At 40.3% G+C, this 17599-nt stretch overlaps 2 pseudogenes; one reads left to right on the top strand and one right to left on the bottom strand.

Moving 5' to 3' along the window:
- The first annotated feature begins 243 nt into the window (after positions 1–243).
- Positions 244–8982, top strand: LOC150060356 (Ig kappa chain V-II region 26-10 pseudogene; annotated as a pseudogene).
- A 426-nt stretch (positions 8983–9408) lies between these two features.
- Positions 9409–9691, bottom strand: LOC150060355 (NADH dehydrogenase [ubiquinone] iron-sulfur protein 5 pseudogene; annotated as a pseudogene).
- Positions 9692–17599: the final 7908 nt, after the last annotated feature.

Here is a 17599-nt window from a genome sequence, read left to right as displayed (position 1 = left end):
AAAACGATCACTTAAAAGAAGAAATTTGTGTGCAGTTCTAGCTTGTATGCACTTCTTTCTTTGTCCATCTGTTTTCTCTGAAGTCATGGAGAGAGAGAGGACTGAAGCTCTGAAAGCCTCTAATTAGGAGATCTCATCTCATTTGCAATATCCACAGGAAAGCAGAGAGGAGAGGGGTGCTGATCAATGCATTTCCTGAAGATATTGATGAGAGGACTTCACAGCTGATGATCCAGTGAGGCCATGGCCCAAAGCTCAGAACACATCCAGGAAAGCATTTCAAAAGACCATGGTCACCGTATCTCTTCTTATGCTCAAACTGTCACCATTGTGAGTAAGTATAAGCCAATGAAAAATGAGATATTTGCATGAAGGCTGGAAGTGACACTTCTTCAAACAGCAGTAAGTCTTGACACAAAGGAAGTAAACACAATTTAAATATGGGTGAAATATCCTCTTTCCTATTCAGAATTTCTCCATAAATGACTGTCAGCATCATCATCAACATACCTGAGAGCATGTTACAGACACAACATTACAAAACCACATCAGACCTCTTACTGTGAATTTGCCCTTTAGCACGTTATCACATGATCTATGTAAGCTTTAGGAAACTGTGTTAGGAGATGAATATCACATATCACATATAGAGAGATACTTTTTACTCCTCAGCCCATTTAGAAGACTTTCTAAGAGCCATAACACACACACACACACACACACACACACACACACACACACACACACACACACACATACACTCCTTTGTCAGTCCTTTGCTCTAACAAAGTAACTGACCTAAGTTCTGAATGATGAAGAGTATTGTTTAATGCACAGTTTTAAGTGAAGAAAGTCCTGGACGCAGTATCCTGATCTGTCTGTATTTATTCACATAAAACTTTATCTAAAGACAAAACCAGTAGAATGCTTCTGTTCACTCTGCTTGGGCCCAATATCTTTAATCCAGGAGTTAAGGATGGTATGCTGTTAGAAACCAGAAGAGGCTCCAGATAACCTGAGTTGACTCTAGTTTTCAAGGAGAATCTCTGCTTCTGAACAAAGTGACTTGGGTGAGGATGTTTCAAACATAGACAGTACAATATGGGGACCAGAGTAGTGGACATTAGACATTATACACCATCTAAGTCAGGAGAAAAGATTGTTCAGGTGGGAAGCAGGAAAAATCTCTTGCTTTTATGGATCTGCCGGGGCAAGGAATTCAGAGATGTAGGAGAAAATGAAGGCTACACTGTACAATAAACAAGATTAGCATTTTCTCATTGATGCAATGGCTGCATTTTCTCTTTCTTTCTTTCTTTCTTTCTTTTTTTTTTTGTTGATCATAGAGCTTGGACTCTGGGCCTGGGTGCTGTTCCTTAGCTCTTCAGCTCAATGCTACCGTCCTACCTCATGAGCCTCAGCACTACTTCTTGTTTTCTAATGGTTAATGGGAGATAAGACTCTCATAGTCTTTAGTGCTCCAGCTGGCTCTGAAACGCGATCCTCAGATCTTAGCCTCCTGAGTAGCTAGGATTACAGGCAAGAGCCACCATGCCCCACTAGAAGTTTCACTTTATTATTTTATCTTCAAGAATTGCATTATAGAATTCTGTGCTGCTGTCAGAAAGAAAGACATCACCCCATTTGTTAGGAAATGGAAAGACTTATAAAAAATCGTATTAAGTGAAGTAAGCCAGACTCAAAGGAACTTAGGCTCAATGGTTTTCCTCATTTGTCATAATCAGTAGATACCTTGGGCTCTACTAGCAGAGCCCACTGGATAATGAAGACAGGTGCCCATTTTGGGGTGACCAAGAGTTGTCTGTAGATTTCTGGAACTAACACTTTAATGGACAGGATTGTCTCAAGGAAATAAAAAGAATAGAGGCTTTGCTCATTCGTGGGCTCCTCAGTGTGCTCCACCCACAAGAAAGCAAGGTGCTGATTGTCTTCTGTGGCTGCAGCTTATTCTTTTGTCTGACCTAGGCCTCCTGAGATCCCAAATGCGTGCAGTTTCTAAGATGAGGCAGCTGGACAGCTGTGCCCCACCCTGCCCAGCCCCTGCTCATTTGCATGTGCCCAGAGCTCAGCCCACTGCCCTGAGACTTCTTCAGAGTCTGCCCATGCCCTAGGCAGCAGTCAGTCCAGTCAGCACACAGCATGGACATGAGGACCCCTGCTCAGCTCCTGGGGCTCCTGCTGCTCTGCCTCCCAGGTAAGGAAGGACTCTGCTGGGCATTAAACTTAGCACTTTGTTTTGGGGAAGTTATTACACAATGAATAATTATTATTTCTATATTTCCAATGTGAGGTACCAGATGTGACATCCAGATGACCCAGTCTCCCTCCTCCCTGTCTGCGTCTGTAGGAGGCACAGTCTCCCTCACATGCAGGGCTAGTCAGGGTATTAACAATTGGTTACACTGGTATCAGCAGAAACCAGGGAAAGCGCCGAAGATCATAATATATAAAACATCCAATTTGCAACTTGGATTTTCATCCAGGTTCAGTGGCAGTGGATCTGGGTCAGATTACTCTCTCACCATTAGCAGCCTGCAGCCTGAAGATGTGGCCACTTATTACTGTCAGCAGGATAGTAGTAGACCTCCCACAGTGATCCAAGTCATAACATAAACCTCCCAGGGAAGCAGCAGTGAGGGGTTGGGCTGCCCCAGCTGCTCCTCCTGAGGCCTCTACCTGCTGAGACAGTTTCTCAGATGTAGACAGACTTTGAAAGTCACTTGAAGATTTTGGTAGAAAAGATAAGTGACAATGCTCTCCAGTTTTCTTCTCTGTTTTGCTCTCAGACTCAGCAGCATGGTCCTGACAATGCCTCTCCTGATGTACAAAGAACACACATCTGTAGTTATGAGGACACTGGGATGTGGTATCCAGTTGTATTCGCCGGCTAGTGGGAAGCTATTACAGGTATTCCAAAAAATTTTCACGTTAAAGGGTACAGAGTTTATTTGGGGGGGCAGTCCTAGGGCTTGCCCTCAGGGCCTGAGCACTGTCTTTGGGCTTTTTCCTCAAGGGTAGCCCTCTGCCACTTGAGCCATAGCACCATTTCTGGCTTTTTCTATGTATGTGGTACTGATGAATCGAACCCAGGTCATCGTGCATGCTAGGCAAGCATTCTACCACTAGGCCAAACTCCCAGCCCGGTACAGAGTTTGTCAAGCTCCTGATGTTAAGGCCCAGTGATAGGTATATGGAGTAACATAGCAAACCTGAGATTTCTACCAACTTTTCACACTTATGATTAGTTGATTTGTGGCAAGTGTGCCAAGGCTATGTTATGGAGAAAGGATTACCTATTAAACAATGAGCAGTGACAACCCACCCTATCCATCTAAGTGCCAATGCCTCTTTTATATATAGTAAAAAAGAAAATGTAGATCAAAGAGAATCATTTGAAACATTCAAACGAAACCCAAGTGATTCATATCTCCCTCAGCATGCGTGCGCTTACAGAAACACACACAGACATACAGACACAGACACAGACACAGACACAGACACACACACACACACACACACACACACACACATACACACAAAGATGATACATACTCCTTAGTTCTCCTGGAAGTAAAGTTTCCTTCTCACCTCCTGCAGCTGCTGATGCTCTGGATCCTGGCTTCAGCACAGACCAAAAAAGAGGTGAAGAGGGAAGATGAGTTCTGGGGGTAGTTATTTCAATGTGTGTAGTGCATGTGATATATCTGTGAGATTGAAGAAGGTTCCAGAAGGAGCAAGGACTTCAGCTTTGAAGCCGGCTGACACAGACAGAGAAGGAGGGGAGGGGGAAACTTGCTGGACACTGGAGGGCCAGTACATGGATGTCTGTCCATCACTACGTAGGAAACTTCGATAGACCTGGAGGAGCTGGAAGTGGATTCTCCATAGATGACAGGCAGGGAGAGTAGACTATGTGTCATCCCAACATCCCTATTGGACCATGAAATAACGGGAGAGGAGTGAAAGAGCATGGACAGACTCTAGTTATTTTCAGAATAATTTATAATATTTATTTATTTCAGTATGAATTTTTTATTTTATTTTTCATAGTCTGGTTAATGGATAGAGGGGTTACAGTGTCATTTGCCAGATAGTAGGTGTGTTCATTCTTATGCATTGATTCCCCATCTCATTTTTTGTCCCTATTTCCCTCCCCTCAACCCCTTCCAATCATCTTGTTTCCCCCCTTCCCTTTCCTATTTCAAATAAACTAATAAACATACATACACTATACCAGGCAAAAAAGTGAGGTACAGTAAAAATATGAGTGAATTTTTTAAACAGAAATTGCTAAAGATAAAAACTGGCTTTATATATAATGCATCTTTGTCCCAAATTTTGTATAACAGTATAAATGTATTTTAAATGAATCATAACTTGTGGAAATACTTAGGAAATTGACAGAATATAAGCAGACATACTTAAATAAATTATAACATGGGCAAGGATGAAGACTATATATATTTTTTTCTATATTTGATCATCCTTTCACTGAGGTTTTCTTGCTAGCTGGGCCCCCCTCTGAAATGTTAACTTCAGTACAATTAATTATTTCCATTCCTGGGACTTGAACTCTGGGCCTGGTTGCTGTCCCTGAGATATTATGCTCAAGGCTAGCGCTCTGCCACTTGAGCCACACGTCTACTCTGGGTATTTGTGGGTTAACTGGAGATAAGAGTCTTATAGAATTTCCTGCATTGAACTGAACTGCGATTCTAAGATCTTAGTCTTATGAGTAGCTAGGATGATAGGCCTGGGCCACAAGGACTTTAATACAAATTTTATGACATGTTTTATTTGTTAATAGCTTTATAGCTAGAGTAAGGTTATTACTAACTTAATATATGAAGTTTAAATATAAAAAATATTCCACCCCCATGTATCTTGAAACCTTATGACAAAGCCAGAAACAATGATTGTTTGTGTTTAGGTAGAGACTTGGGGGATAATTAAACTTTAGTGAACACTTAGCGATATTTGTATATGAATGATATCTTCTGGTTTATATGTTTTAATTGTATAGTTTTGGTGGAATCTGTTTCCCTGGGTGGACAATTATATTATGCTGTTCTAATTACTGTCAGCATTGTTCTGCTGCTGCTACTTTACCAGGGCTTCTGGACGTGGTCTGTGTGGTCTCACATTCGGAAAGGCCTGCCAGCTTCTTCCTTGAGAGAGGAGATAGGCCTTAAACCCACAGAATGGAATGCATGTGCTCCTGCTATTCATGGAGCACGGGAATAAGACTTTTTGTCAATAGGGATAAAATTGTGAATGGGGTCCAGTGGAAGAGGAAGATGGTCAGAAATGAGATGCATGCAGCATCTCTAGATTGAGGACATCTGACTCCAAACTCAGCAGTAGGCTTTCCCTCAGTTCTCACCAAAGGAAAACTGCCATTTTAGTCAGACAGTTCATTTGATTGTGGAGGAAACAGGCCACTGTGTGGCGTGATCTCACATAAATCAGCGAATAGAACCCGAGGTCCTATCATGTTCCCCACCTCACTGTCATCACCTCAGAGTGATGGCACACAGATATACCTAGAAGTATTCATCCAAGCTATAACAGCTTGCCACGATGTGGTCCCCAAACCACAGCATCTCTCAACACAGAGAATCTACAGTGCCACTTGGCTGCATCATTGTTCCTCTTTGTGAAAGATCCAAGAAGAGACACACAATGATTGCATAGTTTCACAAAAAAGCAATATTCTGAAATTCAAATATCTTAAGGTATCCTTGATGAGTACATTATTTAAAAATGTAATCGTCATAGAAATTTTGTTTTTGTCACTGGTGGGACTTGAACCCTGGGCCTGGTCACTGCCCCTCAGCTCTCAGCTCAAGGCTACCACCCCTTCCCTTGAGCCACAACCCCACTTCCAGTGAAGATAAGAGGCTCATGGTCTTTAGTGCCTGGGCTGGCTTTGAATAGTGATCCTCATATCTCAGCCTCCTGAGTAGCTAGGATTACAGGCATGAGCCACTGCGCCCAGCAGAAGAAACTTCTTGGGTATCTCAGAATAATACCACAAACCCAATGGCTTTTGCTACAGAAATGCATGATTTCCAGGTTGTACATGATGGAGATATGATTCCCTCTAACCCAACATTAGGTTTATTAGAAGATTTTTATGGAGCTTAAGGGAAGACTTAATCTTAAGCGTTTCTTATAATGGGATATGAAAATAGCTCTTGCCGGATTGTACTATGATGTGGAATCCTGGCTCTGGCTGCCACGTGGGGCCCAGACAAGGCAAGGAAGATTTAATACAGAGTTAAAAATATTTCCAGGACAAAACTCTGTAGAAAGATTAAAAATAAGTATGGAAATATCACTTAGAAATAGCCTGAGTTAACATAACTGAATAAAGTGATTTCTTGCTCATTCAACTGGGGGAGGAAAGGAGCCATGGTGGAGGGGAGTGGGTGGGCATGAGGGGAGTAGGAGAAAGGGAGGGAGGCATAAAATTGGTCAAACAGAAATATATTCATTACCTTCTTATTAAGGTAATGAGTAAATAAATGAAAAAAAGGAGAAGAGTTTTGTTAAACTCACAAGTTTAGATGCAGAAAGACTTAGATGTGGAATCCTCAGCTGCCCGTACTCAGGTGAGACATTTCCTGTCTGTGTCACATTATGGTGTGTTAACAAATGACAACCAGCTGCATGTTGAGATGGCCAAGAATATGTTGTTTTTACTTTATAACAAGTATCTGTGAGGAGAACTGAACTCATTTTACTTCTCACTGGCCCCACCACAATTAGGACTTCAAATGATCTAATCACTTCTTACAAGTCACCTCTTTGCATGGCCAAGCGGGGTCCACTGTGGCATCAGCACCAGTCTCCTCCTTGTGTCCCTTCCTCACGTGGGATGTTGCACCTCACAACAATCCCAGGATCTCTGGAGACAAGAGACAGACCTCTTTGAGACAAATCAGCAAAGATGTGTTAAATTAGATTGGGACTGATTCATTTAAAGCCTTTGTTAATTTAAGATAAGCACACACACACACAGTTAAACTAGAGGGCTCAATTCAACATGTCAGTGTGTGAATACAATACACTTTAATGAATTTCACATTTCTGTTATTCTCCAAGAATGATTATCTTAATTTTCTGTACAAATATAGTATGGAAGAAGGATAAGATAAATAGCGGCTATAAAAATCCTTACATTCTTCCATTTTCCTTTTCCATTATAAAGAAAGTAGATCACTGCCTATGAATGAAAATTGTGTCCTCCCTGTCAATTCTTTTTTTTGCAGATTTTGAATTCTTTATTCTTTTGTATTAAAGAATTTGTTAACATTGATTTTTACATCATATTTCAAATGACGTGTTTAACAAACAAGAATTCAAGAAGGGAATCTCTATATACAATCACTGGTACTTATATTTTAGAACATAATTAAAATTAGGCTGAGGGTTTGTATGTCATATATACATATTAATCTATGTAATAAAACATTGTGTCTATAGAGTCATAAATTTTTATGTCTATGTAGTTGTGTTTATATTTCCATTTTCATGTCCATACCATTTGGTATGCAAATATTGAGCGATCCTTCTTGTACTGTTTGGATCCAAAAGCCACATGTTAAGGATACCATGCGTCTTTTGTTCCTTCGTTCTTGACTTGTCTCACTCAACATGATTCGCTCTAGATTCATCCACTTCCCTGTAAATGCCCTTATTTTATCTTGTCTGTTGGCTATGTGGAATTCCATTGAATATATATCAGTCAGTTCTTAACTCTAACCCTTGGAAAGAGAGTTTCTGACACTTGTAGCTAACATCCCTGAACAGATAATTTGTTGGCTATAGGTTCCAGTTACCTCTTCATTTAGCTCAACAGTGTGTTCTTATTGGTCAACTCCCCCAAGGATCAGGGCTGCTGATGGTGGGCAGTTTGTCTTTCTCTAGACACACTCAAGGAAGTACAGATGATCCAGGCACAATGTCCATTCTTTGTTAAGAGACTGTCCTGGACATAAACACACATATCATTGTGTCTGTGTTGCTGTTTAAGGTGGTGGGGCCATGTATACCCTACTGTTCCCACATATCCACATAAGCACAGTGGGATCCTTCTTCCCAGGGCTGCAGGCATCCTGGATTTTATTGGTTATCACCAAGCACAGAACACTTCTGATGTCACCTTCCTCAGAAGAGCAGGCCTCACCCTCCCTTGGCTCTTCTCACTCTGTTGCCCCCACCTGGATATTTGCATACTGCTCCCTAGGGAGGACATTCCTCTCTAAGTCTCAGCTCTGAACTTGCCTTGACCAGTGAAGACTCCTCATTTCACTCCTAGAGATGAAGACCCTCTCTCAGCTCCTGCGGTTGTTAATGCTCTGGGTCCCTGGTGAGGACAAAGTGAGATTAGGAGTGAGAATGGGTGGAAGGGTGAGCTGTTAGGGCCCAGTTGTGCCCTTTGCATGTATTAGATGTTCAGGTGTTGTTATACATGAGGTGGCAAATGAGATTTCAGTCTTTAAAAGGGAGGAACATTCCAGAAGGATCTAGAACCTGTGCTGGGAATATTGTATGTGAGTCTTAGAGATTCATTTTGATTACAGGTAATAAATGCATGGCTGTCTATGTTTGTATATAACCTTGTACTTCTGATTTATTTCAATTTCAGGATCCGGTAGAGATGTTGTGATGACCCAGTCTCCACTTTCCCTGCCTGTCACCCTGGGAGAGCCAACCTACATCTTCTGCCTCTTGTCTGGTGATGGAAACACCTATTTGGAGTGGTACCTGCATAAACCGGACCAGTCTCCACAACCTTTGATCTATACGGTTTCCAACCGATTTACTGGGGTCCCATACAGATTCAGTGGCAGTGGATCAGGCACAGATTTTACACTGAAAATTAGTAGGGTGGAAGCTGAGGATGTTGGAGTTTATTACTGCTTTCAGTATGCACATGCTCCTGCCCCACAGTGATACAGCCCTGAACTAAAACTCCCTCTGCTTGGGGAGGCTTCACTCATGGGATGGTGTTCTGAGGACCAGCAGGGCAGATTGTCTTTGTCTCCCAAGGAGAAAGATATTGAGGTCAATCTAAGAGTGACTCACAGTGGAGAGGAAGAGTATGTGACATTAGCAGTACATAACAATCTATAAAGATCAGGGGAATAATCATGGGGTACAAGGGCCAGGAAACTTCACATAAATCATGAGATGTTTATTGAAAAAAATTCTTGCTTCCTAAGTGCTATTAGAGTCAATCAGTAATATAAGGACCAAATGTCTTTTGTGATTTTCATCACTTTATAATGGATGTTTTTTAAGTGGAGTAATCCTTCATTTTATACAGTATCAGGAAGAAATTTCCAGCAAGCAGTCTTCCCAGGAATACAGAGAACCTGATCAGGGCCTCTCCTCCCCCTGACCCTGGTGAGGTGGAGGAGTGTACTTCCCTTCCTCAATGAGCTTAGCCCACTGCTTCCTGATGAGTTTCAATTGCTTTATTGTTTTCAGTTGATACAAACATTCATGTAAATCATCAGGTTCTATCTTATACTCTTTCTGTGCCTTCTTTTTCGAAAGTGTGGTATTGGGAAGCATTCTTGAAGGGCTGTTCAGCACTCTGGATTGACAAGTTATGGTCTAGGCTAATACTCACCCTATTCTGCACATCAAACAAATGCATGTCGTCCACTTCAGTGCCCTTGTCTGGGATGTACATGGAGAATTATTTGGTAGGTGACAGAGCTGCCTGCTGCCAATAATGAATCTTACAACATATCCATCAATCACATGGTCCTAGCCCCCACCTGTTTCATATTCTATGCTTTCTGTTCAGAAGTTGGAAGCCCAGTTGTGCCTTCTTTAGCTTCTCCTCAGTTTGTTCCCCAAACCCTGCCTAACCATCAATCTCTGGATCCAGAGTCCAGAGCACTAACCATTACACAATGGAACTCTGCTTTAATCATTAGTCTCTTAGCAAAGTTTTGTCATGACCTCTTGGCTGGATAAACCTTGCTCAGGTACCGTACTGGCTCTTGTGTACTGGTCACTGGCCTTCTGTGTCCTGGGACTCTGGCTCTACTTAAGGCAGCAGAGTGTAGTGAAGGGCTATCAGAGTGTCCATGGGTCCCAGAAATTTGAGATTCAACCCTTGTGAATGCGTACAATATTCACAGCTCTACCTTGCCAGCCTGTGTGACTTTTTTTTCAAACACCATGGCATGGGGGAATCAATAATATTTAAGAGTGTTTCACATCTACTTCTAGATTCTACTGACAGTGTTATGGGTTCCAGGTTCTATTGTTTCTCTTAGATTTTCCAACACAGTAGGTCTCCATCACGTGATGGGGAGAAACTGAATCCTGGTAAGATACTAAAGATTTGCTCTACCTGGACAAAATACTTCTCCCAGCTGGACAGAACTTTGATTTCCAAGTAACAGCATGGTTGTGCAACACTGTGCTGTCTCACTCAGTGAAGATCTCCAGAACCAGAAGCGAATTAAAACTAAATGACTAGTCCTTCAGGGACTATATATACTTCCGAGCACTTATGAGGGAAGCTCTGAGTGAATTTGGTTTCCTCCTCATTTAAGTTGAGATAAGTTCCTTTCCCGTGTAAAGGGAAGGGCTGCAGTACCTTCTGTGAGAAAACAGTGCTCTTAATGTTCCACAAAGTGAGAGTTCAAGTATGGGTGACGAAAGAAAAGTGTGGACAGGGAGAATCAGCCCCTGTAGCCAGGAAGGAGACAAATTCTTGAATGACAAATATGAGAATGTAGTTAACACAGGCTGTGCTGCAGGCCATGGGGCCAGGTCTCTGATACCTATATGCAGGGCTGTGACCCCTCCCACCCCTAAGCCATAGTGCAGGACACATCCTGAAAGTGGATTCACAGGAAGCAGGGACTCTTCACAGGCTCTATCAACAGTGGCATTGTTGAGACTAATTCTAGCAGCGTTGTCAAAATATCACTGAGACTCCACTTTATTTTAGTTAGAATGGTCAATATCAGGAAGACCAATAAAAAGAAATGCTGACATGGATATAGCCAACAGGGAACTCTATTACATTGTACCTGGGAATGCATGCTTTTCCAACCATTCTGGAAAGCAGTATGAGGTTCCTCAAAAATCTAAACACAGAGCTAGCCATTGACTCAATAATTCCACTTCTGGGCATTTATCCAATAGAGTACAAACAAGGTACATTAAAACTTTCAACACAACCATTTTCATTGTGTCATTATTTACCACAGTCAAGCTATGGAATCTGCCTAGATGTCCCTGAATCGATCAAGGAAATGACACACACACACCCACACACACACACACAAACACACAAACACAGACTGGAGTTCTACTTATCCAAAAGAAAGAATGATTTTGTACTATTTGTAAGGACCTGGAAAGATCTGGAAAAAATTGCATTAAGTGAAATAAGCCAGACCCAGGGAAACATAGGTTTTCATGGTTTCCTTCCTTAGTGGTAGCTAGAATGTACCTATAAATGTGCAAGTAAAGAAACTTTTTACAAAGGAATTAACCAAAGTGTAGTAGACTCCATGAACGGTGCAAATAGTATAATTCTTAAAAAATCAAAGATCACCAAAATAAGTACCAGAAATGAGTACTTACAAGATAGAAGGATAGTGCCAAAAGAAGATGGTAGAAGAATGCAAGGGGAGGGGTAAGAATGCAGGTGCTGATATGCCGCATTAGGATTATCAGTGAGTCAGGGCAATTCTAAGTCCTTTTGTTTAGTTTGTTAAAGACATGTGCCAAATTAGTGCTGTGTGGATCCTTTCTGTAAATATCTGGGATTAACACTCCAGTTTACAAGTCTCGTTTCAGATAATGAAATAAAATGAGGAAGCTTTGATCCCAAAGGGATCATTGACCTGATCAACCCACAGGAAGGCAATTTGGTGATTCTCTTCTGTGTCCTCAACATATCCTGTTGATGATCTAGGTCCCCTGAGACTCAGAATGGGTGCAGTCACTGAGATGAGGCAACTGGACCTCTGTGCTTATCCTTGCCCAGAGTCTGCTGATTTGCATCGCCAACCGCACAGCCCACTGCCCTCAGCACTTCTTCATAGGCTGCTGCTCCCCCTATGCTGCAGTCAGTTCAGTCAGCACCCAGTATGGACAGGAGGACCCCTGCTCAGCTCCTGGGGCTCCTACTGCTCTGCCTCTCAGGTAAGGAAAAGGGCAACACTGTGAATTAACCCAGCTATATATGATCCATGATGCTTTATTTCTTAGGGAAACCTTCTTAAAACTTGATTAATAATGTGGATATTTGTATTCAATTTTCTACACAGGAGTCAGATGTGACATCCAGATGACTCAGTCACCATCGTCACTGTCCTTGTCTCTAGGAGGCACAGCCACCATCACTTGCAGGGCCAGTGTAAATATTTATAACGGTTTAGCGTGGTATCAGCAGACACCAGAGAAAGCCCTTAAACTCCTGATCTATAATGCGGATAGTTTGGCAGATGGGGTGCCATCCAGGTTCAGTGGTAGTGGATTTGGCACAGAATTCACTCTCACCATCAGCAGCCTTCAGCCTGAAGATGTGGCCACTTATTACTGTCAACAAGGCTATGATTATCCTCCCACAGCGATACAAGTCATAACATAAACCTCCCAGGGAAGCAGAAGTGAGAGTCTGGGCTGCACAGCTGCTCCTCTTGCTGCCTCCAACTGCTCACACAATTTTTCAGGTACAGCCAGAATTTTAAGGTCACTGGAAAGTGTTGAGACACAAGTCCTGGAGGCTTCTGCATATCTTATCTCTCTGTTCTCCTGCTCTTCTCAAGCAGCACACACCTCTTCTGACTTCTATGAAACACCCATCTCTACTGTGCTCAGGTCTGGTCCTAGTTGTGCTATTAATTCCTATCACTCAACAAAGAAGACATCATTTTTGATATGTCAATTCTGGTTTTTAATAGCAAGGCTGTATAACTGTGGAAAAGATTTTTTGAAATAATCATTGGTATAGAAAAACAGTTGCTGGAATCCTTAGAAAAGAACTGTTGTTGCAATGTTAAAATTGTATTTGAAATACAATATGATGTTTGTATATGTGCACATCTTTTGCAATGTTGTAGGCATTGTAATTAACAAGAAGCTTCATCACCTTAAACATGAATCAATCTCTTGTAGTTAGGGAATTTTTGTTGTTAAGCAAAGGAGATCTCTGAAAAATTTATTTCAACTGACATGTTAACCACACATGGAAAATTTTAATTGAATGATTGGAAAATTAATTTCAATTTGATGCTGAATGTCAAATTGGTGATCATTTCTCAATACCATTGTTTGTCTCATCTCTTGAAAGTAGAAAGAATAATGATTTAACAATAGATTGAGGGAAATAGAAGTAATGTAAATTTTTACTTTGTTTTAGGATAATTGGACATCATTTTTCTATAACAGTAGGATCAATGTAATCTCAGATAGTTATTCAGAGTTCAGGTGGTCAAGGCACCTTAGGCTTCTGGCCTAGTTAAATAAACACATAAAAATTTTACAAACCCATGAATATATATGAGTAAATAGATCATATTTAGGAAATTTATGGGACTATATAAAAGGTACACAAAAATAGTTACCCATATTGCCATAGTATTTACAAGAGTAAAATGAAAAGTGTCTTTCATATACATATATAGTCATAATTTAATATTTAATAACTTAATATGTATAATTATACATGGAAATGTGTGTGGAAGAAAGGAGTTGGATGGAGGACAGGATAGAAAGATGAAAAACTTGACTGTGATTATGATGCATTGTATTTACAAACTGACACATTTAATGTTAACTGTTTTGCACAAGTCCACAGATAATAAAAGTAGAATTAAAATTTTTAAATGTGTATTAAGTTCTAAATTTCTCCATCTTTTATCTCATCAAATTTCTTTCATCTCTTTTCCCTGAATAGGATTGAGTCTTTTAGGTCTTCTCATGTCATTTGAGATTTGAAGAGATCTCATCCCATTCAGAATATCCACTAGAAAGCAGAGAGGACAGGGAGGGGTGGGAAATGCCCTTCCTGACTAGAATGTGATGAGAAGAATTCACAGCTGATGACCCAGTGAGGCCATGGCCCAAGTCTGAGATTATATCCAGAAAGACATTGCCCATAGCAAGAGTTTCAGTCAGTCTCAGTCAATGGAAAATGCAGTATTCGCATGAGATATGTTAGTGATACTTGCCAAACAGACTACTTGTTGTCACATAGAAAGCAACACAAGTAAACATGGATGTACTATTATTTTCTTTCCTACTTAGAATTTGTTCAGAATTCAGAATCATGTGCAGGATCCCTGAGCGTGTGTTACAAATTCAAAATTACAAGATCACCTCAGACCTACCGACTGTGAATGTGTACAGCAGCATGTTAACCAGGGAGGTCTGTCTGGCTGTGTAGGATGTTGTATTCAGGAGATGAGTATAATGGGTACAGATAGGATTTCTACTCTTCAAGCCATTGAAAAGCATTTCTATGTAAACCACATTTCTCACTCATGTTGTGTAGTTGAGGACAACTGTCCAGCAGGACATTCAGTGCCTCCATTATGTTGCAGGCATGAGTATGAACCCCATCCATGCCTGATATTTGGAGAGGGTCTGAGGTTTCTTCAGCTACATTTGCCTTGTGTTTAGAGGTACAGACTCAAATTCTGGAGTTCTGTAAGACTTATGAATGGACAACAGGCCAACACTAATCATCATGCCTGTATTATAGCTAATCAGAAGGCTGAGATATGATGATTATTGTTCAAACTCACCCAGAAAAGAAAATCCAAGAGATTTTTTTTTCCAAATAAGGGGCCAGAAATGAAACTGTGGATCAAGGTCATAGCTGGGGCCATGATTTCAAGCCGCAGGACACACACACACACATGCACACACACACACACACACACACACACACACAACACACACACACACACACACACTCCATGGTGTATAAAATGCATAAACATTTAGTCATACATTAGAATTCTTATGGTTGCAATTCCCTGAGCAAAATAAAACAAAGCACGAGATTTCAATATCCTTTGAGGGTTATATCGTTCCATAACTCCTGCACACAGGATTGAAGTCATAGCTTATTGGGAAATTACCTCTTCGTCTACATTATCTCCCTTCTTGAGTTGCTTGCTATTGAATTTAGTTTGAAGAATTCTCCTAGTTATGGTGTCTCAAAGAATTTACTCAACCTCTTTGTAGAAACAAGCAGCAAAGGAGGCAAGAAAGTAATTTGCAAATAAAAATAGTAAAAGAATGATTTCAGTTTTCTAAATTTCCAATAGGATAGAAACATTGAGAATTGTTTCTTGTGGAGATAGCCCTAGAACATGGAGGAAGAACAGGAAGAGTAGAGCTGTTATTTAAGTGTGTTCTCTTCATCCCGGCCATTTGTAAGAACTGCTGTGCTCCCATTGAGTGGATGGCAGTGAAGTCTAACACCTGTTGTCAAATAAGAGGAATGAGAATTCCTTGTGGAGCACATTGAGATTTTTTAAGGTTTCAAGTAAATGTAAAGTCGTCCACAAAAACTGATCAGGAAAAGCCCACAGCTTTGCTAGTGCAAGTGTGAGAAGAAGAGTCAAGATGCCTTGAAGATTCCTGGAAATGATGGAACTGTGTTTCTGCTGAGCTTTTCTCTTAATCCTTTTCCATGTGTAAATGACAGAGACCCAAAGCAACCTTGAGTGATAGGATGGGAGTGTGCTTTGAATGCACTCTCAATCCACACACTGGGGTGTGTGAACTAGGAGAAGCAAGGTGGACTTGCAGTGTGTAAGAAATGTGACCCATTGTTGTTGCTTGTCACATAATGTATATAGAGGGTAGCCAGGAGATTTAAACAATGAATTGAAAGAAAATGTTTTAAGAAGATCAAAGACATCTGTACCCAATACAAAATAGGAATAGATTTCAAAATAGTTATTTTATATGTTGTAGATCTGAAGAATTTTTAGATATTTTTGAAGCCTATGATCTCTGATTAAATAATTACAAATGAATTTATGAAATAAATAAGGTTTCAATAGAGATATGCAAGAGATCAAATGGCAATCTTTGCCCTATATAGAACACAGAAACCTCACAGATAGGTGAAGATTCCAAGTGACCAGAGGAGAAGAATCAGTGTTATTAAGAGATCAATGGAAAATGTGTAACCTAAAAAATAATGAAAATCATCCAGTTTCAGAGATTCCCAGTTAAATATGAAGAACAGAAACAAACATCTATCTATCTATCTATCTATCTATCTATCTATCTATCTATCTATCTATCATCTATATATCTATATATCTATATACATACTATAAAGGAAGAGAGAGAGAAAGTGAGAGAGAGAGAGGGAGTACACAGACACACAGGGATGAGCTAAAATATATTTCAACAAAATTATGAAATCTTTTCAAGTGTAGTGAAACACAGTAAAATGAGATCTAAGAAAATCAATAAAATACAAGTGGATGAATCACAGGCAGATTCCTCGTTACTCAAATTATAGATAAAATGTTCAAATAAGATGTGAATGGGCTAAACCTGAATAAAAGAATATCACTCTATTCAGACAACAGATAATGGAGACATCGACTAAATTTAGGTCATTATAAACAAAGGTCGAATGATTGTAACATAGCATTTAAATACTGATCAGAAAAACCAAAGAGAGTTGCTAACTCTATATATATAATGACGCAATATGGCAATATATATATAATATATATATATATATTATATATATATTGCCAGTCCTGGGCTTGAGCTCAGGGCTTGAGCACTGTCCTTGGACTTTCTCAAGGCTAGAGCTCTACCACTTGTGCCTCAGCACCACTTCCGGCTCTTTTTCTATGTCTGTGGTACCAAGGAATTGAACCCAGCTCTTCGTGCATGTTAGGCAAGCACTCTACCACTAGGCCAAACTCTAGGCCAAACAATGACACAATATTTTAAAATAAAAATTAAAAATCAGACTCATAAACACAAATGAGGACAAATTATATTATTCAGATGTACCAGCAATAAAGCCGAGAAGAATAATTCAAAATTACTGCAAGTGAGCATGCATAGACAGAAAACTGAACCAAAGAAAACGAAGGCCTCATAAACGGTTTCAAAATACAAAGGAAAATGCCAGCAGAGAAGTACTTGCCTCAGTATTCATGTTCATGTTCAAGTACACATGGCTGATGCCTAAAGGAGTCTTGGAGCTGTTTAGGATTGGATATGGAGCCTATCGTCCTTACAAGGAATATTTCAGTCCTTTATACTGTACATGTCTAATTCTGATTAACAAAGAAAAACACTAAGTCCTACCTCTAGATAAGAAGTAAGAATCCCCAAATAAAGAATTTCCTGTCGCTGGATAGAATTATTAGATGTGAGCAAAGTCCACAAGTGTTGTTGTGTTCTTTTTATGGTGTCTGAATCACCTTTACTGATGATCTTCATTTCTGTTGTAGATTAAGTCGATGGTTGATGGATTTGTGTGTTATTTGGTTGTTCTTTTTCCTTTGAAATTGTCAGAATATGGGGAAAGTTTGTGACA

This window comes from Megascapheus bottae, chromosome 7 (genome assembly GCF_031878675.1).
Source record: "Megascapheus bottae isolate mThoBot1 chromosome 7, mThoBot2.hap1, whole genome shotgun sequence".
NCBI lineage: Eukaryota > Metazoa > Chordata > Mammalia > Rodentia > Geomyidae > Megascapheus > Megascapheus bottae.
Note: the sequence above shows the minus strand (reverse complement) of the source record. Positions and strands in the feature narration are given on the sequence as shown.